At 42.7% G+C, this 27,495-nt stretch overlaps 1 protein-coding gene across 3 annotated transcripts in view; it reads left to right on the forward strand.

Moving 5' to 3' along the window:
- CDK17 (cyclin dependent kinase 17) overlaps window positions 1-27,495 on the forward strand; it is a 228,630-nt gene that overhangs the window by 89,817 nt on the left and 111,318 nt on the right. The gene's annotated exons all lie outside the window — the stretch shown is intronic.

The raw sequence follows: 27,495 nt of genomic DNA on the forward strand, positions 1-27,495 counted from the left end.
TTCTTTCTTTCTTTCTTTCTTTCTTTCTTTCTTTCTTTCTTTCTTTCTTTCTTTCTTTCTTTCGAAGGGTTATCCCCTTAGGAATAATTATCTGCTTGGATCATCCCTGTCCTATTGGTAGCAATGTGAGGAGTGTGTTCATCTCTAATAAAACTATTCTTTTGATGGCTTGGTCTTCTTCAAGCCTATTATCATTGGATGTACCAGTCAGCAGTATTAACCTCTTGAATTCCTGACCTCCTAAATAAAAACAGTCTTGATTGTAGGGGTTTATCCCCTCTATGGCATACTGATATTCTGCCGGAACCTTGATGGACCTGAGAGTTTGGGTGATATTGTATATAAAGATCTTACAAGAGCTCCAGAAGAAGCCATGTGTATGGCGAAACATGTAGAGCAGTGGTCATCAATCATGTCCTCAGGACCCACAGGCCATATTTTAAGTATTACCTTGGGGAGATGCAGACTAGAATATTGCAATCGCTGAGCAGCAAGTTATATCACCTGGCCTGTTAGTGGGCCCCGAGGACAGGGTTGAGGACCACTGATGTAGTGGGAAAAAAAACCTTTGTACTGCGACCGCATGATTATGTGCTGCTTCTTTTTAAAAAGATTTTTTTCAATTTTGTTTGTTCAATAAAATTGATAATGTTTCAAATGTTTATTAAAAAAAATAAAAAAAATATATCTATTTGGTTAAATTTAATGTCAGTTCTATTTAACAACCAAGTAGGTTTTTCCTTTCAATATATATCATGAAAGTGGATTCTGATGGTTCAGGAAAAGCCTGTGTTGCCCCTTAGTCCCACACCTAATGCCGCGTACACACGATCATTTTTCAGCATGAAAAAAAAACTACGTTTCGGCATGTAGAAAAAACAATGTTTTTCCAACTTCATCATTAAAACGACGTTGCCCACACACCATTGTTTTTTTTAAAATGCTCTAGCAAAGCGCGGTGACGTACAACGACGCTATAAAGGGGAAGTTCCATGCGGATGACGCCACCCTTGGGGCTGTTTTTAGCTGATTAGTAAAAGACGATTCGCACTTGTCTGTCTGTTACAGCGTGATGCATGTGCTTACTCCATTATGAACAGTAGTTTTACCAGAACGAGCGCTCCCGTCTCATAACTTGCTTTTGAGCATGCGCGGGTTTTTAACGTCCTTTTAGCCCACACACGATCATTTTTTACAACCCAAAAAACGACATTGTTTAAAACGTTGTTAAAAAATGCAGCATGTTCGAATTTTCTTTTCTCGTTTTTCAGAACCCGAAAAATGATGTGAAGCCCACACACCATCATTTTAAATGACATTTTTTAAAAACTACGTTTTTTTCATGCCGAAAAATGATCATGTGTACGCGGCATAAGGCCTGGTTCACACCTATGCATTCTTTTAGTTCATTTTCAGTTTTGCAGAAACACGCTACAGTCCATTTAACATGGTTCCGTATGAGTCACGTTCACCTCTGTGTGCGTTTTCCACTGGGGCATCTTTTGGAAAGGGTCAGGGACTTTTTTTTCCCGCAGCAGATTTCCTTCTTGGTTTACTTAAATGTCAATGGAAAGGCATCAGAATCGTAGTGCTTGGGCCTTTTTAATGTGTGTTCTACTCCTTTTTTGCCGGTTTCTTTTGCAAGACAACAGACACCTTCCAAAAACGCAAAACACATAAAATGCGAAACGCACTGGGAAAATGCATCACCCGCATAGATTTGAACCAGGCCTAAGAGATGATTCAACCACCTTGAATTTGACAAAAAACAAGTGCCAATGATTAGGTACATTATATTGAAAATATCTGTTTACGTTTTAATCGGCCAAAGGATTTTATTATTCCTGTCTACCCTTGGGCTTTACACAGTCTCCCCATACTGCACTGCTAATATGCCCCCCAATTTCTTAGTACAGTTTTGTAGCTTTCTGTGTTTTACTTCCAGTTGGCTCATTGGACAATGAATCTGCATTGTGGCCAATCTACCACACTCCATCCACACTATACAGCACAGATAGATGAATCCTCTGCGGATGTCAGAATACCTGATCAGGGGCTGCATTGGAGTTGATGAAGGTGCTGTTCAGCCCAAATTTTCTTTGATCTTTCATTTGAAGGAGGAGGGGCCGAGTGGGCCACCCGCTATACCAATTTCTCAGGATTTGTCTGAAATTCAAACAGTATGTGGGCAGCTTTACAGTGCTTTTATACAATGTATTAGATATGTGACTGAACAGAATTACAAGTCAAACAGTAAGCTTATACTCTATCTGGGTGGAACTGTTTGTCTGTGGTTCCACTGTAAAATGTTACCTCCTTCTTTGACTTCCTGCCCTTTTTAACCCCTTCTGGCCCATCCTGGCATTTCTTTAACTTGGCTTGTATGCCCAGGGGGGCAGGAAGGTCTGCCTAGTCATGTGACCACTTTGATTAGCTATCAAATGATTGAGTCATTCCCGCCTCTCCCGATCTTTAGTACAGACAGCTGTTTTTTTTTGTTTACACAATTTTAATGTGTGTATGTATGTAATATTATAATTTTTTTATCAGCCGTATATGTGTGTGTGTGTGTGTATGTATGTATATATGTATGTGTGTGTATATATATATATATATATATATATATATATATATATATATATATATATATATATATATATATATATATAATATATTACAATACTTTTTGTTATTATAAAAAAATATTTATCAGCCGTGTTTGGGGGGGGGGGGGGGGGGGGGGTGTTGGTTGGTCAGTCAAAGATCAGGGGTCTGACATCTCCCTTTTGAGACTGGGAATGGGACTGAGGACACAGATTCCCCTATCCCTTTCTCTGCAGCCTCAGCTGCACTGAAGATGAATGCACAAAGCAAGCTCCATAAAGACCTGGATGAGCGAGTTTGGGGTGGAGGAACCTTGACTGGCTTGCACGGTGTCCTAACCTCAACCCAATTAGAACCTCTTTGGGGTGAATTAAATCGGAGACTGTCAGCCAGACCTTCTCGTCCACATGAGAGCCTAGCCTCACAAATGCGCCTTCTAGAAAGAATGGTCAAACATTTCCGTAGACACACTCCTAAACCTTGTGGACAGCCTTCCTAGAAGATATGAAGCTGTTATAGCTGTAAAGGGTGGGCCAACTCAATATTGAACCCTACAGACTAAGATTGGGATGCCATTAAATTTAATGTGCGTGTAAAGGCAGGTGTCCCAAAACTTTTTGTAATTTTAGTGTATAACTAGTTCTCTTTTTCCCATTCAGTATATGTTAGAGACTACATGGAAACCCAAGTATCTGTAATTGTACAACTTCCATTTATCTTTGAGGTACATTTTACAAAGATCTCTCTGAATAAAAAGAACTCTCATGTCTGTAATGGTGTAGTTGGATCAGTCTTCACAGGATTATTGCTGAGATACACCATTAGCAAATGGAAACCACTCTTAGCAGCCACTTTGAAATTTCATATCTCGGGGCATACAATATGGAGGTGTTCATCATTACTGTACAGCGTATTAGTAATTGAGCTTCCAGATTTCTTATTATGGGGATCTGTATCAGCCATGCCTCCTGTAGGCCCATACAATAGATTGCTTTGTTTGATGGAAGTTGGGTGAAGATTCATTAAATTGTACACTGGCCTCTTGTCTCCATTTTTTTGGTTTGAAAGCTCCGGCATGCTTCTTGCCCTTGAAATGTGGCCTTTGAAGCAGCTCAAATTATTCTGCTTATGACGCCAAAAGGGCAGCTGTGTGTCACTAGCAGATGGTGCATTTGGTTTCCCTGCTACTAATTAAAATCATTAAAGCTCTTAGTTGCCAATGTGCTGAAGAAAGCCGAAATGGATTTCATCCAGCCTTTGTGAAATGCGTTTTAGCTCAGCGTGTATGCATCAGACTAAATTACTGATATTAGGCAAATAGGAAAATATGATGACCGCTTTGACTGAAGCGGTAACAGCGCCACGTACTCTGTTGCATTTGAAGTGTCCACTAGACTGGAGAATGCGGTCACATTGCAACTCTCAACTGGCCCTACTTTGGGGCCGCAGTCCTTTTTTTCCACACCTTGCCTAGAAGAAATTTTATATATTTTCTGATTACCAGTCCTTATGTGTTGGCTGCATAATTTCTATATATATATTTTTTTTTCTTTAAGGCCTTTTCCCCCTATTGAGTCTCACCTGGTGATCCAACCAGTAACCTGCTTTTGTCTTCAGGACTCAATGTTTTGGAGAAGCATTTCTGCATTGTTGGCACAGGAGGTCACCGCTCGGTACAGGCGCCATTCAAAGATCGCTTTTGCATTTTATCAGTAAATGTAAATCGTTCCCTGATTGGCTGAGATGGAGAACAGTGACGTCTCCACCTCATTCTGTCCCCCTCCGCTTTTTTTTTAGCCAAAATTGTTGGGCAGATTTATTATTTATTACAGAAAATATATATATATATATATATATATATATATATATATATATATATATATATATATATATATATATATATATATATATATATATATATATATATATATATATATATTACATGCACATCGCTCCCTGCCCTCAAGGCGCTTACAATCTAAGGTCCCGAACTCGCATTCACGCACCTACTAGGGCCAATTTGGGCAGGATCCAATTAACCTACCGACATCTCTTTGGAGTGTGGGAGGAACCTGGAAGTAAACCCACGCAGGCACAGGGAGGACCTGCAAACTCGAAGCAGGTAGTATTGTGATTGGTATTCGAACTGGCGACCCTAGATCTCATAGGTATAAGTGCTAATCACTTGGCTACTGATGCAGCTGTTGGAGCATTCTGGTGGCTGCCTCTTTGTTCGGCCTGCAAGCACAGTGTATGGCCAGTTGAAAGCCGTATTAAACCCCAAACCAAAAATGTTGCATATAGCAGCTTACCAATCCTTGGGCCTCTTTCACACGGAGCGGACCGTTTTTGTGTCCGTCGGCTCAGCGGGGATTCCCGCTGAGCTGTCGGCGAACAGGGCGGTCCCCGCACACAGTGCAGAGACCGCCCTGTCTTTCCTCAGCTCTCCCCTATGGGGAATCGGATGAAGACGGACCGTCTGCATCCGATCCGTTCCGCCGGACGGAAGAAAAATAGGGTTTTCTTCCGTCCGCAAAAGCGGATCCTGACGGACGCGGATGTTTGCGGACGTTAGCGGATGCTCCATCCGCTAACGGACGCAATCCCATAGGGATGCATTACAAGTCCGTAAACGGACTTGTAATGGACGGACGGTCTGCTAGTGTGAAAGAGGCCTTAGATTTTTTTTTTTTTACCCCTCTGTTTTCACCTGGTGATCTGGCCAGTAATATATACAGACACCACTCTGGATTAATGAGCACAGGGGGCAGATTTGGACTTCAATTTTGTCATTCTGGGTGGAGGCGAGTGTTGGATGTCTTAAAAGATTTAAATACATTAACAAAGTGAAGTTGAGCGCCAGCTAATACTTTCTAAACAGTGTTGTGTTGTGTGTGTTTTTTTTTTTACACTTTTGGGATTAAGTTTTTACATAAATTATATAAAAGCTGATTATTCTAAGCATCCCTGCCAGTGTGGCATGGTCTGTCCCATCGCTATAACTGCAAAAGCTTTTTTGTTGGAAGACAACAGACTTACCGACTGGATGACCAGATGAAAATAGAAGGGAAGAAAGCCTGCAAAAGGAAACTGATATATAGCCATTGCATCTAAGAATGATTTGATTTATTTATGCATTTCATACAGAACAGTTTGCACAGTTTCAAAACCTTCAGTACCAAGTAAAAAATAAATACCAAATGAGTAGGTCTGAACGATGTCAAATTCCTTCTATAAAATTGTCATTAATAAGTAAATATTGCCTAGTGATACTAGAGGGATTGTATAAATACTAGGTAGTGATATGAAAGTGTACATGCGTATCGGTAAGGTTGTTTGTTTTAAGATGTAGGTTACTGGACATTTGTTAAACAGCATTGCATGTGGTTTTTTGGTAGTGGTTCGAGTCCAGAGTGAGAACATTGTGCGCCCCTGGCTGAAGTTTTCCCCATCAAGCATAAGCTTTGAGAAAGGAAAACCCATTTTTTCAGGAGTGAAATTTAAAATGAATTTCTGCTAGTGTAAGCTGGGCTGGAAGCGGAACTAAGCCTACTGATTTTAAAGTGGTTGTAAACCTAGTGACTTAAAAGCAATTCCTCTTACATATGTTGTACCTGTATATCTGCAGCCCTCTCTCCTCCACTCCTCTGCAGAGTACACGGATGAAAGGATTTTTTGCTCGGCAGCAGAAAGGGGGTGAGGATCTGATGTCGCACACTGCACAGCTAGAGCACAGAGCTGAGTGTAATCTGAGAGCTGATTGGAGGAAAGTGACATACCCCCTCTTCACAAGCTCAGAGAAACATACAGCCGAGTCAAGTGCTGGGGGGTAGCTAATCCATTAGGACTTGGTCATGGAGATGACGGCGAGAGAGGCATGATCAGAGGGGAACAAGACTTTGTGCTTTGGATTCAAAATAGTACACACTAATGTGGGGATGTGCCTTGTTAGTTTTTTTCACATCTGACCACAAACTTTTTGACTGGGTTTTCTGTCCCCCCTCCCCCCCCCCCCTCGGTGCCACATTTGGCACCTTTTGGGGGAGTGGGTACCTGGTTTTTGACTGGTACCTGTCCCCACTTCCGTCAGACTTCGCCACGGCACATCAGAAGTTCAGCTCCTCCTTCCCTGCCGACGGGACATTCAGGGCGCATCGCAGTTGCGCAATAGGGAATCATCTGTGACGCTGCAAGCAAGGCTTCACTGCCGGTTTCCCTTACAGGCAATGGAAACATCAGATGGGGTGCTGACATCGCTGGTTTCCACACTCGGCACTCCACACCAGGACAGGTAAGTTTCCTAAAATTAAAAGTCAACAGCTACAGTACAGGTCATTCTCAAAAAATTAGCATATTGTGATAAAGTTAATTATTTTCTATAATGTACTGATAAACATTAGACTTTCATATATTTTAGATTCATTACACACAACTAAAGTAGTTCAAGCCTTTTTATTGTTTTAATATTGATGATTTTGGCATACAGCTCATGAAAACCCCAAATTCCTATCTCAAAAAATTTGCATATTTCATCCGACCAATAAAAGAAAAGTGTTTTTAATAAAAAAAAAAGTCAACCTTCAAATAATTATGTTCACTTATGCACTCAATACTTGGTCGGGAATCCTTTTGCATAATTGACTGCTTCAATGCGGCGTGGCATGGAGGCAATCAGCCTGTGGCACTGCTGAGGTGTTATGGAGGCCCAGGATGCTTCGGTAGTGGCCTTAAGCTCATCCAGAGTGTTGGGTCTTGCGTCTCTCAACTTTCTCTTCCCAATATCCCACAGATTCTCTATGGGGTTCAGGTCAGGAGAGTTGACAGGCCAATTGAGCACAGTAATACCATGGTCAGTAAACCATTTACCAGTGGTTTTGGCACTGTGAGCAGGTGCCAGGTCGTGCTGAAAAATGAAATCTTTATCTCCATAAAGCTTTTCAGCAGATGGAAGCATGAAGTGCTCCAAAATCTCCTGATAGCTAGCTGCATTCACCCTTCCCTTGATAAAACACAGTGGACCAACACCAGCCGCTGACATGGCACCCCAGACCATCACTGACTGTGGGTACTTGACACTGGACTTCAGGCATTTTGGCATTTCCCTCTCCCCAGTCTTCCTCCAGACTCTGGCACCTTGATTACCGAATGACATGCAAAATTTGCTTTCATCCGAAAAAGTACTTTGGACCACTGAGCAACAGTCCAGTGTTGCTTCTCTGTAGCCCAGGTCAGGCACTTCTGCCGCTGTTTCTGGTTCAAAAGTGGCTTGACCTGTAGCCCATTTCCTCCACACGCCTGATGTGGCTCTGGATGTTTCTACTCCAGACTCAGTCCACTGCTTCCGCAGGTCCCCCAAGGTCTGGAATCGGTCCTTCTCCACAATCTTCCTCAGGGTCCGGTCACCTCTTTTCGTTGTGCAGCGTTTTCTGCCACACTTTTTCCTTCCCACAGACTTCCCACTGAGGTGCCTTGATACAGCACTCTGGGAACAGCCTATTCGTTCAGAAATTTCTTTCTGTGTCTTACCCTCTTGCTTGAGGGTGTCAATGATGGCCTTCTGGACAGCAGTCAGGTCGGCAGTCTTACCCATGATTGCGGTTTGGAGTAATGAACCAGGCTGGGAGTTTTTAAAAGCCTCGGGAATCTTTTGCAGGTGTTTAGAGTTAATTAGTTGATTCAGATGATTAGGTTAAGAGCTCGTTTAGAGAACCTTTTCATGGTATGCTAATTTTTTGAGATAGGAATTTTGGGTTTTCATGAGCTGTATGCCAAAATCATCAATATTAAAACAATAAAAAGGCTTGAACTACTTCAGTTGTGTGTAATGAATCTAAAATATATGAAAGTCTGTTTATCAGTACATTACAGAAAATAATGAACTTTATCACAATATGCTAATTTTTTGAGAATGACCTGTATGTTTAGCTGCCGACTTTTTAAATTTTTCAGTGAGGGGGGGGGGCAGGAGCACCGCTTTAATACAGAAACAGCTAATTAAATCAAGTAAATAAAATTAAATCATCCACTTTAAGTCATGGGCATAAAAAAAGTGAAAATTGCACCAAAAACTCCAGAAATGTCCGTGCATTGCTTCCACCATCCAAAAAAAGAGGACACCGTGTGCAATTGAGGGCAAGACTGCACTCATCGGCTCACTAGCTGCCAATGTAGCAAGTCACGTTTTTAGCAATTAAATGGGTTGTAAAGGTACAATTTTGTTTCATAAATAGCTTCCTTTACCTTAGTGCAGTCCTCCTTCACTTACCTCATCCTTCCATTTTGCTTTTAAATGTCCTTATTTCTTCTGAGAAATCCTCACTTCCTGTTCTTCTGTCTGTAACTCCACACAGTAATGCAAGGCTTTCTTACTGGTGTGGAGTGTTGTGCTTTCCCCCTCCATTGGACTACAGGAGAGTCAGAACGCCCACTAACACACAGCTCTTTTCTCTAGCTACAACATAGAGAGCGTCCTGACTCTAATGTAGTCCAAGGGAGGGGGCGAGCACGACACTCCATACCAGGGAGAAAGCCTTGCATTACTGTGTGGAGTTACAGGCAGAAGAACGGGAAGTGAGGATTTCACAGAAGAAATAAGGACATTTAAAAGCAAAATCGAAGGATGAGGTAAGTGAAGGAGGACTGCACTAAGGTAAAGGAAGCTAATTAGGGGGAAAAATTGTACCTTTACAACCCCTTAAAGAATCTCAGCTTCCACTCTGGATATCCAGCTCCATCCATCCACCTGAGGCCCTCTGACTGTAGTAGTAGCAGCAGCCCACCACTGGGGGAGATTTGGAAAAGCCCACAATGCCACTAGATAGAAAAGTGCTCGAGCAAGGAGCCAAATACCAAAACGGTCCAGATATTATGTAGTCCTTTATTACCGATGCATAAGAATCACATAAACATGATTTAAAAATCCGGATGCCAAGTAGTAAAAACATATGCAGCAGTGCACTTAATCACATGGTGACCAGTTCCGAAAGCAGAAGTGGCAGCGTAATGTTGGTGTATAGCTCCTTCTTGACGCGTTTCGTGACAAGTATTTCTAATTGGTGCTTTAATGCTATGCTGTGCAGGAACGTCTTCCCTTGAGATTTAAGATACTCATCGTTCCCAGGATCTCAATGGAAGGATCAGGATGTTGCCTGGGGGGGGGTAGTAGATGGAAACCAGATGGAAAGGTAAGTATGTTGGTATTTTTTCTAACCTCTCACCCGTATTTTTTATTTTTTATATATCCGTTTCTAACCCCTTTACCGCTCTGGCCAGGTGTTTAGAATTTGTTTCTCCAGGTAAAAAAAAAATCGCCTGAGAGCACATCTCTACAATATTGGTTGGTAGACATCTATGTTTTTATATGGTTAATCATTAAACGTGTCCATCAGTTGAGCATTACCAAAGTGTATTCTCTCTTTTACACGGCTGGCCTTCATCCTGTAAAACCTATACATGGCAGGAATGTGTGTCTGGTCGTCCCATGGTGTCCCAGCAGCATGTATGTAAACAGATCTGGTTTATGATTTACCAGGAGGAAAAATAATTTCTTATACGTAACCTCCACAATAACAAAAGCACAGGGCATAGCCGTCTACAATATTCCCGGAATGACAAATTGTAAGCTTTGTTGTCTTTAAGTTTAGAAATCTTTGCTTTTTTTCAGGAAGTAGAGCTCTTAGGGTGAAAATTGGAAAGCCCCCCCACTCACCAGCCATAATGCACCTTAACAATTGCGCTGTTACCAGCCATTAGTTATAATTGCATGTGACTCGTAAATCACAGAACGCTTCATGTCGCAGTAAAAGCCAAATGCCTAAATAGAAGCATGCAGATAGAGGAACATATGGTTGGACCGGCCTGTGTAACTTGTGCCTGGGGGTATATAGGGGTAAGTATAGTGTTAGGAAAAATCCAGAACTGTTTGTAATTTGCAGAGCATTGGCCATTAGAGACAGAGTGAAGGACATGTATAGGATCTTTGAAGAAGCCAGATGACCTGTATGTGTTTTGGTACTGTAAAGTGATATTAATCCTAAAACCAAATATGTAATATATTGCAGCTTTCCAGTCAGATGTGATGGCTGCATTTGTTTTCTTTCTTTTTTTAGGCTTTCCCCCCTGGTGATCTGGCCAGTAACACACCTTCTGTATTAGAGTGCCCCCAATCTGGATGGAAAAGGATAGGAGGTATCTTTGGACAGCAGCATTGTCCAAAAGGGGAGTGATAAATGTACTAACAGATTTAAATACACACACAAATTGAAGCCAAATGCCAGCTAATACTTTATAAGCTCCAAATTGCGGCCCTTTACTTGCTTTTATCTGGCCCTTGGGGCACGAATTTCATCCACTGACATTGATAGGGCACAGTTCATCCCAATGATGCCAACAATGGGGCACAATTCCTCCCAGTGACACCAAAGATGGGACACATTTCCTTTTACTGACACCAAAAATGGGGCACGGTTTACTCCCATTGATTCCGGGACGTTTTCTTCTCCCGATGGCCACAGTCCAGCCCCCTTAAGGTCTTAAAATACTTTTTTTATAGTTTTGCGACCCCCTGCAATACAGCAAACAGTGTGGTTTGTTTTTTTTTCTTTTGGGATACCACTTATCTGGTTGCAGGCCCTGCATTTTAAGATGCTCACCCACCCAGTGGATCCAGCATTTTTCTGCTGAGATCCGCTTCTTCTTTGCACTCCCCTCAGTCCCACACCACCATCTTCCTCTGTGACCTCATCACCGGTAAGCAGTTGTCTCTTAGAGGGTAAGGCCGACAGCTTCACTAATGACGTGCCACCTTGCCCTGCCCCTTCCTCCTTTCCAATGAAGGACTATGCCTCCTTATGAGATGTACATATCCCAGGAGGCAATGTGGGCAAAGTGCATGTCATTCGCCTAGATCACAGGTGTCAAACACAAGGCCCGCGGGCCTCATCCGGCCCTCCAAGCCATTTCATGCGGCCCTCGCACCTCTCCTGTAGCTGCAGGAGAGCTCCAGCCCTCCTCCGGTCCTCTGCTTTCAAGCAATGCATCCAGCTTCTTCCCAGCAGCAGCAGGAAAGGGGGTGTGCTGTGCTGTAAGGGAGAGTGGGGGACTCAACTTCTGATGGTGGGGTGGCTCTTGACATCTAATGTATGGGGAAGGGATGCGCTGGACATCTAATCTTACAGATGCAGCCGGCCCTTTTGAGGACAATCATAATGCTGATGGATGATGAAATTGAGTTTCACTTCCCTGGCCTAGATGAGTGAAGTGCACGGGGGGGCTGGACAGGCTTTTTTTTTTTCTTTCAACAAAAAAATGCCCAATTTTTGCAGTGGTGGATGGGAGGCAACATGCCCTGGAGGATGGAGTAACATATATTTATTTTCTGTGTCTCTTATTTTAGAAATATCCTTTAACTTCCTGTCCAGGAAACACAACAGGAAGTATGCAAAAAAAATCTCTCCAATCGTTGTCACCACCAGAACACGTGTTTTCCTTGCATTTTTCTCCCTCGCTTCCTGTTCCAGTGACGTCTGTATATTGTAATCAATTTCTGATTTTGTGACAGTAGTCACCAGAACAATAGTGACAGAGAATGTTGGCAGCTTGGAAACCTAGCCTTGCTTTTATTTTTTTATGTGTGTCATAGCACTGGTTTTGTAGACCGCACTGATCTCTCTTCAATAAACCGGTAACACAGATGCTGTGTGTGTGACTCACTGTATCAAGGTGATGTGCTTTAATAGTTCAGCAAAACAAAATGCTTCAATTACTTTGTCATTGCTCAGTGGTTATTCTAGTTGTGTTTTATAGGAAGCGGAAGCACCAGTAAATGCAGAGCGAGAGCGACCAACAAGTTTTAAAGAATGTTCATGACATTTATTTCCTGCGTACAAGGAGAATTACGGTGCAATGTTTATTATTCTTTCTGGCATATGGTACAGCGTTAGGAGGGACTGTACAATGCTACCTATTGCTGCTATTATGCGCTGTAGGAGACGGCTGAGTTTTATTAAGCAAACATTCACTGATAGTGTGGAGTTTGGACCTTCTGTGTGGATTCTAGATTGGGGTTTAAAGGGGAATTCCAGGCATAATGTACACTTTATGTATAGATCAGCCTTAAGCCTATTACACAAGATGAGAAAATCAAATTAAAAATATCGCTTTTTGAGCGATCATACGTTAATCTGATCGTTGGTACACAGCTTTCGAGTGCTGATCAAGGCAGTTCATGCAACATTTTCCGAAGGGACAGACGCACATTTTTTTTATTTTTTTTTGCACTAGAACAGAACAAACGATTTTGGTGTAATTAGTATTGCATTTGTATGGGGGGAAAAAAAGTTACCAAGTGAGCATGCTCAGAAATGAAAGAATTCATTACATCTCTTGTGAAGTTGGTTTCTGTCGTAGGAGAATTTTTGTAACTTTAGGAACTTTTTGGTTTTCCATATGAGACTAGCATGTAAAAAAAAAAAATCATTTGTTTGATGTTCTTATTGGCCCGGATTCACAGACAACGGCGCACGTTTATGCCGCCGTAGCTTATCTCCTTTACGCTACGCCGACGCACCGCAGAGAGGCAAGCATGGAATTCACAAAGCACTTCCTCCCAAAACTGCGCTGGGTTTCCTAGGCGTAAGTGGAAGTGGGTGTGAGCCATGCAAATGAGGCGTGACCCCTTGCAAATGATGGGCTGAGCACCAGACAGATACGTATAATGAACGGCGCATGCGCCGTCCCGTGGATGTGTCTCAGTGTGTATGCTCACAATCACGTCAGAACTGCCTAAGATACGGCGTGAACATAACCTACGCCTAAGTCATATTCACGTCCAACGTAAACTACGTAAAATACGAGGGCTTGAGTTCCCTGGTGCAGACCTTTCCATGTCTGCTGCTGAGTTACACCTGCTTTATGGGGCTTAACTTTACGCCGGACGTACAACTTGCGCGCACCAGTCGTAGCCTGCGTCGGGTGCATGTACGATCGTGAATATTAGAAAAGAAAATCCATGGGAGCGCCAGATGCGTCCAGTGTAAATATGCGCCCACTCTATGCTGACGTAGGTGGAATGAAGCCTGTTTTTAGGCGTATCTTAGTTTTGTGGGCCCGGCGCAACGTTAAGACGGCGCATATTTGCACTTACGCGGCGTATCTCCAGATACGTTGGTGCAAGTGCTTTGTGAATCCGGGCCATTGTGTGTAAGCATTATGTATTGGTGGCAAGCTGTACTTACATTTATATCTGTTAGAAAAGCAAACGGGCCACTAATCTTACCCCAAAGGCCTGCTGATGAGGTTCTAAATTCTGAGCATGTTTGGCACAATGGTGATTTGCTACTAGTGGAGACAATGACTCGCGAACCAGGGAATATAACAAAGCTTCCTGAGTGAGCCATTAATATGGCACAGGAAACCGTCAGAAGTGGCGTGTGCGTCATTAATATAGCAGATAAACCTGGTGCACGTCTGTCTGCTTCACTTGCGCCAATTTCTATTTCAGTGTGAAAATAAAACTAGCGCAGGTACGCCGCTGATTACGAGAGAATACGTCAGTCTCCATATAGAAAACTGCAGGTACATGACAGCAGGCAACTCAAATAACTTTCTTTGCCCACGCAACTATAGCACTGCATGGGCAGAGTCTACAAGGTTAGCGTGCGTCGGTGACGTCATCAGCTGCATTTACAGTTAATATCTAGTTTAGGAGACATTTACTTTATAGGTCAGCCTTATTATAGGTACAAGTCGGAAATGGGAGTTTACTTCCGCTTAGCAGCTTGCCGACCAGCCACCATCCTTATACTGGGGCAGGTTGGCACGGCTGCACGAGTTGTCATAGGGGGTACATCGGCAGCTTTAGGAGCAATAGGAGGGACGTTGCCAGAGCCGATCACTCCACATGCTGACTTTTAATAAGGACACTTGCCTGTCCTAGGCGCCCGCGATGTCCGCCGCTAGAAACCAGACCAGAGCGGCTTCAGAACAGGTTTCTTCTATACTGGGCTAGATAGGTTATTCTTAAAGGAGTTGTAAATCAAAAACAAAATGTATGCTGAAATGACTGTTTACAGGGTATAGAGACATAATAGTTAACTGATTCCTTTTAAAAACGATTAAAAATCAAGCATATAATGTACCTGTAGTTTCTAGTTTCGTTGTTGCATGTTTCCTGCCTCTGCTGTACAGAGCCACAGAGCCAATACAGGGCAGTGATGGTTTGGAAAACAAAACTGATTGGTGCTGAGGGGTTTTAAACACACAGTAATCACACCGCCTTGATTAGTGACCACAGAGAGAAAGCTCCCAGCACTGTGGTTACCAGGAAACAGACAACCAGGAAGTGTGGAGATTAGAGAAGAATTACAGCAACTTAAGAGCAAAAACGAACAATGAGGACATGAAAACAGCACTGCATTAAGGTAAAGGAAGCTATTAAGATAAAAAAAAAAAAATTCCTTTACAAACCCTTTAAGCCTTATACACACGATCGGACTTCAAACAAACATTTCCGTGGATTTTTGTTTGAAGGGAGTTGGCCGGACACACCCATAGCATACACACGGCAGGACTTTTCTGCAAACTTTCCCAACATCATGTGGTTTTTGTGCTCTTTACCGCCACCCTTTGGTCAACTTCTGCTATTGTTGGTTGATTTTAACATTGGTTCTGGGCATGTGTGTTTGTACTTTGGACAAAAGTCTGAGGGATTTCTGTACACACGGTCAGACTTTGCACCATCTGACTTTTGTTGCCGAAAAGTTTGTCCGTTTTGCAGAGCGAACTTTTGTCCGATGAAAACCGAAAATGTTTGTCTAATGGAGCGTTCACACAGTCGTATTTTTTGGAAAACTTGCTCATTTTGAGGTTTGTTGGCAAAAAGTCAGATCGTGCGTACAAGGCTTTAGATTGTGGATGCCTGTAAATTTACAGGTTTTTGTTTTAGGGTGAATTTCTACTTAAAATTAAGCAAAATAAGATGTATGAATGAAATCCACAGTCGCAATGAAAGCTGCATCCTGCGCTAGAATGTTCCTACATCCATAAACAAACTAATTGGAGTTCCGTTTTGTTAATCCCCAAAGCCAATATGTTGTAGAACTGCTGTACGTTTGGCATATAAGCAATGATTTCTTCCTTTTGTAAGTCACGTTATTCTAATCCTTGCCAGTGATCTTTTATCAGCCAGCCCTGAGACGACAACACACAATGTGTTATTAGCTTTGTAGATAAGCAGTACAACTATATGTATGGAGTCCTTTCTGAATTGTAGCTTACCCTTATCAGTTTATAGCCTATGAACAGGGTAATCAATGTGTCAAATGGAACCACTTCTGATAGACTGGCCCTAAAGGGCTCAATAGAGCAAGAGATTCTTCCAATTTCAGCTTGCTGTCTGATTGTCTGGCAATTTCTTACATCCTGGGGGGACAAAAAGTGCCTTTGAGAGACCATGGCTGGGGTTATTTCTAATGCCCTGTACACACTATCAGAATTTCTGTCAGGATAATCTCAGACTGATTTTTCTGACTGAATTCCGTTCAAGCTGTCCTGCATACACACTGTCACACCAAATTCCGACTGTCCAAAAAGCGGTGACGTAAAACACTGACGAGCCGAGAAAAATGAAGTTCAATGCTTCAAGCATACGTCGACTTGATTCTGAGCATGCATGTTTTTTTTCTCCGCCGGAGTTCCATACAGACTAATGGAATTTCTTTTCATCGGAAAAAAACAGAGCATGTTCTCTAAGTTCGTCGGAATTTCAGATGGAAAATCTCTGATGGGGCACACACGCGGTCAGAATATCCGCTGAAAAAATTCTGTCTGACTTTTTCCATCGGAAATTCCGATCGTGTGTACAAGGCTTAAGGGTGAATGAGATCCTGTTATATGTTTAAGAAAATGGCTGGTCTTAATATTCTGACTATGCAAACATCTCGCTGCCTATATGTGCCCACCATAACTTCGGCCTCTGTAGAGCAACAACGACCCCTCTCAGTCTGTTATCCTGAAGCCATGATGAATAATTTAGTTGTGTGATGGCCACACATGTGAATGATGTTCCACCACATCTTTGGCTTTCATTTTTAGTATGGCTATCTCTACTCTGGAGCCGAACAGATGGGTATAACAAATCTAGGCGCAGTACTCATGACCAAATTGCATAAATATATGGCTACTCAACACTTAAGGCTCTTTCACGTAGAACAGTAAAAAAATAGTAGGACCTTGTGGCTAAATATTAACATATTATCAGCAGTATGGATCGTCTGAGCATGTTGGTGCATGGACGGCTTTATTGACTGGGTTAATCTTTAAAATAATACTTGTTTTAGCATATTTGAATAGGTGACGTACCATTGCAACCAATCGCCAATAATCTTGAACTGTTCTACGTTCAGTAACTGAACTTTTCTCCCATAGTGTAAGTACTGTACTTGAATTTTTGGTTTATGGTAATTAAAAAGTAATGGAACTGATGTTGACATGATTTTTCAGGTTAAGAAGGATTTCTAGTAATGGTCCTAGATGACATAATGGCTTTGCTTTCTCATGCGTCTCCTCTCCCATGCGACTGCTCTGTCAAGTAAGAATTATTAACCTTTATGCCCTGTCTCCTTAAAGCAGTGTTCCGCGCCCCCCCCCCCCCCCCAAAAAAAAAAATCAAAACAGCAGCTCCAGCCCATTCACAAAGCAACCCGCACCAGATACTGACTGTGAAGCCATAAGGCCTCACTGCTGGTTTACCTTTGTCAAGATGGTGTCACCAGCACCTGATAGCCGATTTGAAAAGTCAGCTCGGGTGAGGATACTGCTGGATTCCTGGACAGGTAAGTGCCCTAATAAAAGTCAGCAGCTACAGTATTTGTAGCTGCTGACTTTTTTTTGGGGGGGGGGGGGGGGGGGAGCCTGGAACTCCTCTTTTAATGTGGCTCATACCTTGCAGATGGAGAACCAAAAATAACCTCCTGGATAAGACGCTGAGCATGTGCACTCAACTTCTTTGGTTGACCATGGCGAGACCTGCTCTGAGTGGAACCTGTTCTGTTAAACCGCAGTATGGTCTTGGCCACCGTGCTGCAGCTCAGTTTCAGGGTCTTGCCAATCTTCTTTATAGCCTAGGCCAGGGTTTGACAAATTTGCTTGGAATCTAGGAGCCAGCTAAAAAAGTTAGGAGCCAGAAAACACACCCTGTCCCGACGAGCTTGCGCGCAGAAGCGAACACATACGTGAGCAGCGCCCGCATGTGTAAACGGTGTTCAAACCACACATGTGAGGTATCGCCGCGATTGGTAGAGCGAGAGCAATAATTCTAGCCCTAGACCTCCTGTGTAACTCAAAACATGCAACCTGTAGATTTTTTTTTTAAACGTCGCCTATGAAGATTTTAAAGGGTAAAAGTTTGTCGGCATTCCACGAGCGGACGCAATTTTGAAGCGTGACATGTTGGGTATGAATTTATTTGGCATAACATTAATCTTTCATAATATTAAAAAAAAATGGGAATAACTTTACTTTTGTCTTATTTTTTTATTAAAAAAAGTGTAATTTTTTCCAAAAAAAGTGCGCTTGTAAGACCGCTGCGCAAATACGGTGTGACAGAAAGTATTGCAACGATCGCCATTTTATTCTCTAGGGTGTTAGGATAAAAAAAATATATATATATATATATATATATATATATATATATATATATATATATATATAATAATAGTTTGTGGGTTCTAATTAGAGGGAAGAAGATGGCAGTAAAAATCGTGAAAAATTACATTAGAATTGCTGTTTAACTTGTAATACCAACGGCCACCACCAGATGGCGCCAGCTCACACATCTGGTGGTAATAACTTGTAATACCAAGGACTCATCCCCAGATGGCGCCAGCTCACAAAAAAAGTGTGTGTGTGTGTGTATATATATATATATATATATATATATATATATATATTTTAATTATTTTTTTGCCCACCTTACAAGCCAAGTCGCCAGGACACCATTTCTAGTCGCCATGGCGACCGGGATTTGTCAAGCCCTGGTCTAGGCCATCTTTATGTAAAGCACCAAATCTTTTTTTCAGATCTTTGCCATGAGGTGCCATGTTGAACTTCCAGTGACCAGTATGAGAGAGTGAGAATGATAACACAAAATTTAACCCACCCCGCTCCCCATTCACACCTGAGACCTTGTAACACTAACAAGTTACCTCACACCGGGGAGGGAAAATGGCTAATGGGGCTCAATTTGGACATTTTCACTTAGGGGTGTACTCTCTTTTGTTGCCAGTGGTTTAGACGTTAATGGCTGTGTGTTTGAGTTATTTTGAGGGGACAGCAAATTCACTCTGTAAGGGCTCTTTCACACGGGCGAACCGTATGTCCCCTTTTTCATCCATCCGTGTACGGATGAAAAAGGGACATACATTGGTCCCTATGAGATTGTGCGGGTGTCAGCGGATGAAAATCCACTTCAACCCGATTCCGCAATCCTCCGTTTCTATTTTTCCATCTGTCATCGGATCGGGTGAACACGGACAGACGGTCCATGTTCATTCGATCCCCCCATAAAGGAGAGCGGGAACCGCCCTGTCATCTGCCGGTTCAGCGGAGCGATCCCCGCTGAGCAAGGTTCACAGGGCGGATCATGACTGATCGGCCCCGTGTGAAAGAGACCTAATACAAGCTGTACACTCACTACTTTACATTGTAGCAAAGTGTAATTTCTTCAGTGTTGTCACATTAAAAGATATAATAAAACATTTGAGGGGTGTACACTATTTTGTGAGATACTGTATGTCATCTGCTCTGTGTATGATAAGTTGTGCAGGTCCTTGATTCTGCTAACATACCATGGGATTGGATTGTAAAAATAAAGATAGAACAAAAGGGATTTCTAGGACATGTTTTTTGCAATTGGCATTTGTTGGGTCTGTTTTATTTGTGTCTGGCCAGCACACAGGAAATTGAAATGCTGCAGCTTCACACCGCCTGCTGAATCCCGCTGTCTGCAGTGATAGGAACAACTGGATGTTGGTTAGATCTGTTATTCTCTGCTAGTTAATGAGTGTTTTCAAGTACCTAAGTGGAAAAATAATGCTAAACATGAATAGTGAGGCTAATGAATGAAGTGTACTGGTGAATTAATATGTCAATGAGCCACTTGGGATTAATTAACAAATTTACATGATATGAAAAGGACTGTTGATGGCTAATTCTAGATTGAGAGAAGATTGTAATAGAATGTCACAGGGACACAGGAGTAAGCATGTACAATATGAGCGATTCAGCCACGCCGTATTCCTTCCCGAGCGCGCACGCAGGTGTTCTTAGCAGAGCATATGGCAGAGAATTGAAGGCTGCAGGATGTGTTGCTGTATATTGCTTTCCCAGAAATGTCACTGCCAAGGATTTTTGGCTGATGTCACCATGTACCCGTCACACAGAAAAAAATCGAAATTAGCAAGCGGCTTATGGGAAGTACAGCAAACATTTCCCTTTGTGGAAATAAGCTAGGGGCCAGGTTGGCTGCCGATGCCAGGTTAGGTATGTGTTGTGTTCTGTGTGCTTTTACCCAGTTACAAAACTGGTACCTGTGCCTCCCAAAACAAAGTAAATCCAATACTAATGGTGGTTATTGGAATAGTGTTGTAACGCAGACATTCCTCTTTATTCTCCACTTCACCCTGTATTGCAGGGATAAGCAATTAGCGGACCTCCAGCTGTTGCCAAACTACAAGTCCCATCATGCCTCTGCCTCTGGGTGTCATGCTTGATGCTGTCAGAGTCTCGCTATGCCTCATGGGACTTGTAGTTTGGCAACATCTGGAGGTCCGCTAATTGCTTATCCCTGCTGTATTGCATTGTAACCTTGTGTGTTAAAGCAGAGGTCCACCTTTAAAAAAAAAAAACACGGACGCGCTCCTTAAAATACATTACATTACTTACCAGAATGGCTGTTGCTAGGCAGATTGTCCTAATCTGCAACTTCCTATTCCGCAGTAGTCTTCATTCTTCTCCTCGCGTTGTCTTCTGGTAAATTTGGGCACACTGTCTTTTGGGACCTGTGTGTCACAGAAGACAGTCGGCCATTCACAAAGCGCTGCAAGGCCCATAGTTAGGATGGCGGCGCCGGCACACGATACGATGGAAAGATCGGCCTCTGGGGACCAACATCGCAGGTGCTCTGGATATGTAAGTGTCCTTTATTAAATGTCAGCAGCTACAGTGTTTGCTGGCTTTTAAAAAAAAAATTTTTACGGCTGGAACACAGCTTTAAAGAACCACACTTTTTAGCTGTCCTTTCTGCCTTTCTCACCAAGACTGTTAAGACACCCGGTATAGTAACGTCACACATCCCAGGAGGCTTTGGGGCAATCTGCAAGTACTTTGTTTTAGGAGATATTTACTGTATACTGCGCCAATGATGTAATCTGCCCATGCGCTCTGAAGGCATGACCGCCCGTGCTGTTTGTTCAGGGATGTGTGCTGTGACCGCCAACTCCCGCGCAGGAGTGACATCTCAAGGCTCCGCCCAGTCACACAGCTGGAGTCTCCAGCCCCGGAAGGAAGACGGGCAAAGATGGATGCAGGCTAAGTTTTGCAGGTAAGTGTCACATAATGTGCTAGCATGCAATGCATACAAGCACATTATGCCCTTTACTTTTGCAGGGAAGGGTTTTTTTTTTTCCCCTGCAGACTTTACTTCCTCTTTAAGGCGTCGACATACCAAGACATTTTGGACAGTTTCCTGCTCCCAACTTTGAGGGAACAGTTTGGGGACGGTCCCTTCCTGTTCCAACATGACTGTGCACAAAGCAAGGCCCATATAGACCTTTTTCAGCCCTAATCTCTTGCTGCTGGTTTTGTTGACCTGACACAAGTATAGATAAGACTGTTGCCACTTTTTTGACACATTTATAGTATGCTTATTCTGGCTCTGTGAGTTAATCGGACTACATTCACACCTAAACTGATTTTCATACGGGTTTTCTTTTTTTTTGTTTGTTTGAGCAGTGTGTTGTTTTTTTTTTGCGTTTTTTCATTTAGGCGTGTTTGCTGTGGCCAATGGAAACCTGTGTAAGGTGTGGAGCGATGCTAGAATGGGGGAGGGGAGCTGCTGAAAACGCCTGAAAAAATGCAAATTTCTCGCTGCTCTGCCATTTTCCATTGAAGTCAAGGGGGACAAAAACGTTCAAATCTGCTTGAAAAGTAGCTCATGTATTATTTTGAGCGACAATCATTTTGCTACAGGTGACAGAACTCTAAAATGTGAAGGGGGGGGCCATTGAAATAAACTGAATTTTATCTTGCTGAGCATCAAGCTTTGAGCTGAAAAATGCTCAAGTGTGAACGGGGGTCTCCATATTGAAGCCAAACACAGCTAGGCAGCAAGCATTTTTTAGAGGTCAGCAATGGCGTGAAACTATTATTTACCTGTGGAAAGCAAAGCAACAGGTCTACTTTAATGCAAACCTCCACAGATAAAGGTGATCTATAGTCTCTACCACTCCCCCTCCTTACTATGTCATTACTGAGCATGTCTAAACTGGGGGAAAAATATATTTACCTGAATTCTTTACTGTCTCAGTCAGCAAAAAAAAAGTGTAATGTGAAGTAAAAATATTTTTTTACTTTAAAGTTTACTAGAAAGGGTGCATAGCGATATGCACAGGATTCATCCGGGAATACTTAGTCAGCAAAAAGACACCTAGTTTGTGATAAAATAATCTGAAAGTTAATAAAACGTGAAAAGTCATGTTGTCAAATTTAAACATACATTTTTTAACTATCTATTATCAATCCATACTACTTGCCAAATATTGTAAGCGGAAGCCTGGTAAGCTCAGGAGTCCATCTCACAATGATGCATATCTCAACTGTGTGCTGATATTCATGGGTTTAAAAACCTGTCTCCTTGTAACCGATGGCTTATTGTGCAATACTTTTAGGACTGTCATGGGAATAAAAAGGGAGCTGTCAATGCTGATCTCCATCTGAAATGCTGGTCCTCTGGCTTCAATGCTTTGTCACTGTGACTCGGGCTTGGTCTGTGTGTGCGACTTTAAAGTGTCAAGGTGGTAAAGCCATTGAAATAGCGTTTAATGAAAGCCCATTTTAGTCTTTTTTTTTTTTTGGTGTTTGGATTACTCTGTGTGAAATTTCATTTATAACTAGGCACACATTCATAAAAAAAATGAATCAAAGGAAATCATTAAGCGGCTTTGCCCACTTGCGCCTCCATTAGTATATAAATAGCTACATGTATTCTCTGTCACCTACTCATTGGGAAAATTTATATTGCTTAGCACACGTTTTCTTTGTCCAATTTTCCTCATTTCATTTTTTTTTTCATCTTTGTTATAACATGGGTCATATTTATACATGCCTCACATCTTGTGTGTTTAAATATATAAATATATATATTAGTTAAATTCCTTATGCAATTTAGGTAATTTGTAAACACAATGTTTTTCCATCCATGCATATAATATGATTTCAGAGGGGAGTTTTTAGGCTTCATTTTTATTGGCAGTAAATGCCTGCCTAAGGCTGGGTTCACACTACTACACTACTTTCATCCTACTTTGCTCTGTGTTCAATGTTTCCCTATGAGAGCGTCTTGTAGCGTCCTACACAAGTCGGTCCGACTTTGAAAATGCTCCCTGTACTACTTTTGGTCCTACATTGATCCTACTTCAGGCCCATTGAATATCATTGAAGTCGGACCAAAGTAGTATCCTGTTCATGAAAGTAGGATGGATGTAGGACCAATGTAGGATAAATGTAGGACCAATGTAGCAGAGCAAAGTAGGATGAAAGTAGTGTAGTAGTGTGAACCCAGCCTAAGGCTTGCAATACACTGAATGAAATTCAGCCAATACAGAAAATGTTTACAGCCAGCTTAAAGGAGTTCTAAGGGCAGGACATTTTTTTTATCTTCATGCATTACCTGCATTAAAGTGGTTGTAAAGGTTCAGATATTATTATTTATTTATTTTTTAAAACAAACATGTCATACTTCCCTCCACTGTGCATTTTGTTTTGCACAGAGTGGCCCTGATTGTTTTCTTCTGGGGCCCCTCGGCGGCTCTCTCGGCTCCTCCCCGCAATAGCTAACCCCCTCTAGGAAGCTCTCTCCCAAGGGGGTTACCTAGCAGGTGCGCTCCCGTCTCATACACACTGCGTCCGTAGACAGAGTGTATGTCTCGGTTCCCAGCGTCATTGGATTTGATTGACAGCATTGGGAGCCAATGGCTGCGCTTCTATCAATCTATCCTATCAATGCAGAGACTCAGTGGAGAAGAGGATGCGGTGGGATGCGCAGAGCAGGTCAGCGGGCTCAGGTAAATAAAACGGGGGCCCCGTCATTGCCAGGTGTTTTTTCACCTTAAGGATGCATTAAGGTGAAAAGTCACGAACCTTTACAACCACTTTAAGGTAAATGTCCCAGTAGTTTCATCGCTCTCTCTCCTTATATACTTACCTGAGCCCGATCTTGTTCCACACACTGTGCCTGTCTGTGACATGGCTGGTCGCCGTTCCTCTCCTCACACGACACAGCAGCAGCATCCCCTTTTGCTGCTTCCATTTAGATATTGGGAGGAGAGGGCGGGTTCGAGCCATTCTTTGTGTTTATAGACTCGCACAGCTTGGCTTAGGAGCGCACCCACATGAGTCCCCTAATAGCAGAAGAGGAGTGTAAAGCACCAGCGGGGGACCCCAGAAGAGGGCCGCTGTATAACACTATTGCACACAACAGGTAAGTATACTCTGTTTATTGTAGGGGAAAAAATACCGTTGCAACCTCTACTGGCTCAAGTTTTTTTTTATTTAACATTCATGCCTTCTATTTATGAAAATTAAAAACCTTCACTGTGCAACAGTCCCTGTAATACTTACCTTGGCCCCATCGTGATCCAGCGATGTGCGCGAAGGCCTCAGCTCTCTTGGGACTCTCCCTCCTCATTGGCTGAGACAGCCAATGGCTCCCGTTGTCAGTCACAGCGTGTGAGGCAATGGGGAGAGAGGGGGCAGGGCCGAACTGTGGCTCTGTGTGTGATTGAACATGCAGAGCAGTTCAGGATTGAGCCTACTTGGGTGCCCCTATAGAAAACTACTTGCTCTAGGGGCACTCGGCGGGAGGGACCACAGAAGAGGAGGATCGGCATTGCTCTGTGCAAAACCATTGCACAGAGCAGGTAAGCATGACATGTTGGTTTAAAAAAAAAAAAATTGCCTTTAATATCAATTTAAGGATATATGTACACTGGACGTCTAACCCACGTGCATCAAATTCCGGCGTGTTCAGGGGATTGGAAGGCATTGGTCAGCGTCCAGCTCCACTGCCAGCAGACTGTCAAAAATCTGATAGTCTGAAATATGCAGCAGCTGGATGCTACACCGAATGGTTCTTGCATTCAGAATTCCTGTGTTTTGGGCATACATCCCTGAATGCATGGCTTTCAATGGCGCTGAACGAAGTGTTCTGGCAGCGGTTCCGTCCCCCTGCAAAAACACAATAGAACAGCAGGGACATAGGTGTGCGCAGCCTATTGCATTAGGGCGTGCACCCCGTACAGATTAAACACCCACGCCTTTCTCTGCAGCCTCAGCTGCACTGGACAGTAAATTAATGGAAGTGCTCTGTGCTGAGCGGCTTCCTGTTTTGTTTGACCATGGCGAGGTGAGTGGAATCTGTCCTGTTAAACCGCCAGAGCTTTTTTTCTCAGAAAATAGGTGCAGGAACTCAACCACGACCCAGTTCAGATTTCACAAACAGTAGAAGGGTCTTAAAGGGGCATTAAATACCAGGATTGCATTACATACAGAATGCAGAGTTCAGGGGGGTTACAAACAGAGTGCAGAGCTGTCACTTGTAAACACAGAAACCAGACTTATGTGTTTACAAGTGATTGTGGTGAGGAGGCACCAAAGGGTCCAATCCAAAGGTGGTGGAACTGAGTTCCCCCAAGTTCCCCCTGAAAAAAAGCCCTGTAAACCGCTGTATGGTCTTGGCCACTGTACTGCAGTGAAGTTTCTGGGTCTGGGCAATCTTCTTGTAACCTAGGCCATCTTTATGTAGAGCAACGATTTTTATTTATTTTTTCAGATCCTCAGACAGTTCTTTGTCATGAGGTGCCATGTTGAACTTCCAGTGACCAGTATGAGAGAGTGAGATAATTTACCACACCTGAGGCTTTGTAACACTGAGTCACATGATGGGGAGGGAAAACTGCTAATTGGGCCCAATTTGGAAATTTTCTTTTAGGGGTGTACTCACTTTTGTTGCCAGCGATTTAGACATTAATGGCTGTGTGTTGAGTTATTTTGAGGGGACAACACATTTACACTGTTATATAAGCTGTACACTTGTACACAGTGTTGTCACATGAAAAGATATAATAAAATATTTACAAAAATTTTAGGGGTGTACTCACTCTTGTGAGATACTGTAGGTAGCCATTACCAATGACATGCACTTCTACTTGATAAAAAGAAATGTAATATAAATCCCTAGGTAAAACATCACAGTACAAAACTTTTCATAATGTATAAAAAAAAAAAGGAATGCGCAGTATAATCTATTTTGGGGTGTAAAACATTTACTAGCGTGTCATCTTTAAACAGTAAGGTATACAGTTGAAAAGATTTAGGGCCTGTTTACGCCAGACCACACAAGTTGTGCTCCATAACATTGTGTTCATTGTATAGGGGCTGTGCGATGCTTTGTTACAAAGTTAGCAAAAACAATTTGCCTTTATGCTGTGATACGTTGGCATGCAATGACTTGCATTGCGCTGTGTAAATATGCAAACCTTCTGCCTTTTTATGCAACTTGCATGTATGACGTGAACAGGGCACATGCACAACAATTGTTTTCTATGTCACCTTGTGCTTTTATGTAGCTCAGGGCACCTGGTGTGAAATCAAGAACTGTTACAATCACTTTCAGTTAGAATTATAACGCTTAAAGTATAACTTAAGACAACTTTTTTTTTTTTTTTTGTAGTTTCGGTTACAGTGGAGAGGGATTGGAACACTTGTCAGTTTTTTTTTTTTTTTATAGCTGTCCATCCCCAGTAGGGAGATTCACCCTTAATTGTCCTGTTTACCATTATCCTTGAGGCTGGGTTCAATTGCATCCAATTCGCATGACAGGAGACACTGACCGTCTCTCGAAGGAGTCAGGTTACACATCTCCAAGGCGGCCGCGGAGTCCTATGCATCTTTGGATTCATTTCAGGTTGGAATTCAGCCAATAATTTGTACCCAACATGGTGAACGGGGACACGCTGAACCCCCTGCTGCGAGCCGCTCTACACACAGTGTGAACCAGCCTTAAACTGAAAGTAAAAGAAAATCCCAAATTTTGGGTTGTCTCCAGAAAAGTAATTGAGGGGAAATCTCGCCATGGGGACACTAGTTCTGATGACCTGTTTTTTTTTTTTTTTTTTTATGTTAATGCATTTAATGCAATTGCGATAAAAAGCCTTCTGGGTGTAGCAGCCTCCCCAGCACCTCCTCATACTTGACTGAGCCCCATCTCTGTCCACGAGTCCCTCGGCTGTCCGAGGCTCTCCCTCCTGATTGGCTGAGACACAGCAGCGGCGTCATTGGCTCCCGTGGCTGTCAATCAAAGTCAGCCAATCTGGAGAGAGGCGTGGGGCCGAACGGCAGCTCAGTGTCTGGATGGACACATGGAGCTGCTTGCTCTGGGGGGCACTCAACGGGAGGGAGAGGCCAGGAGCAACAAATAGGGACCCAAAAAAGGATGATCCAGGCTGCTCTGTGCAAAACAAACTGCACAGAGCAAGTAAGTATAAAATGTTTGTTTTTGTTTTTAAAAACATTACAAAACACAATCACATTAATACATGACATGCATTAAGTAAAAAA

Source organism: Rana temporaria, chromosome 3, assembly GCF_905171775.1.
Source record: "Rana temporaria chromosome 3, aRanTem1.1, whole genome shotgun sequence".
NCBI classification, from domain to species: Eukaryota; Metazoa; Chordata; class Amphibia; order Anura; family Ranidae; genus Rana; species Rana temporaria.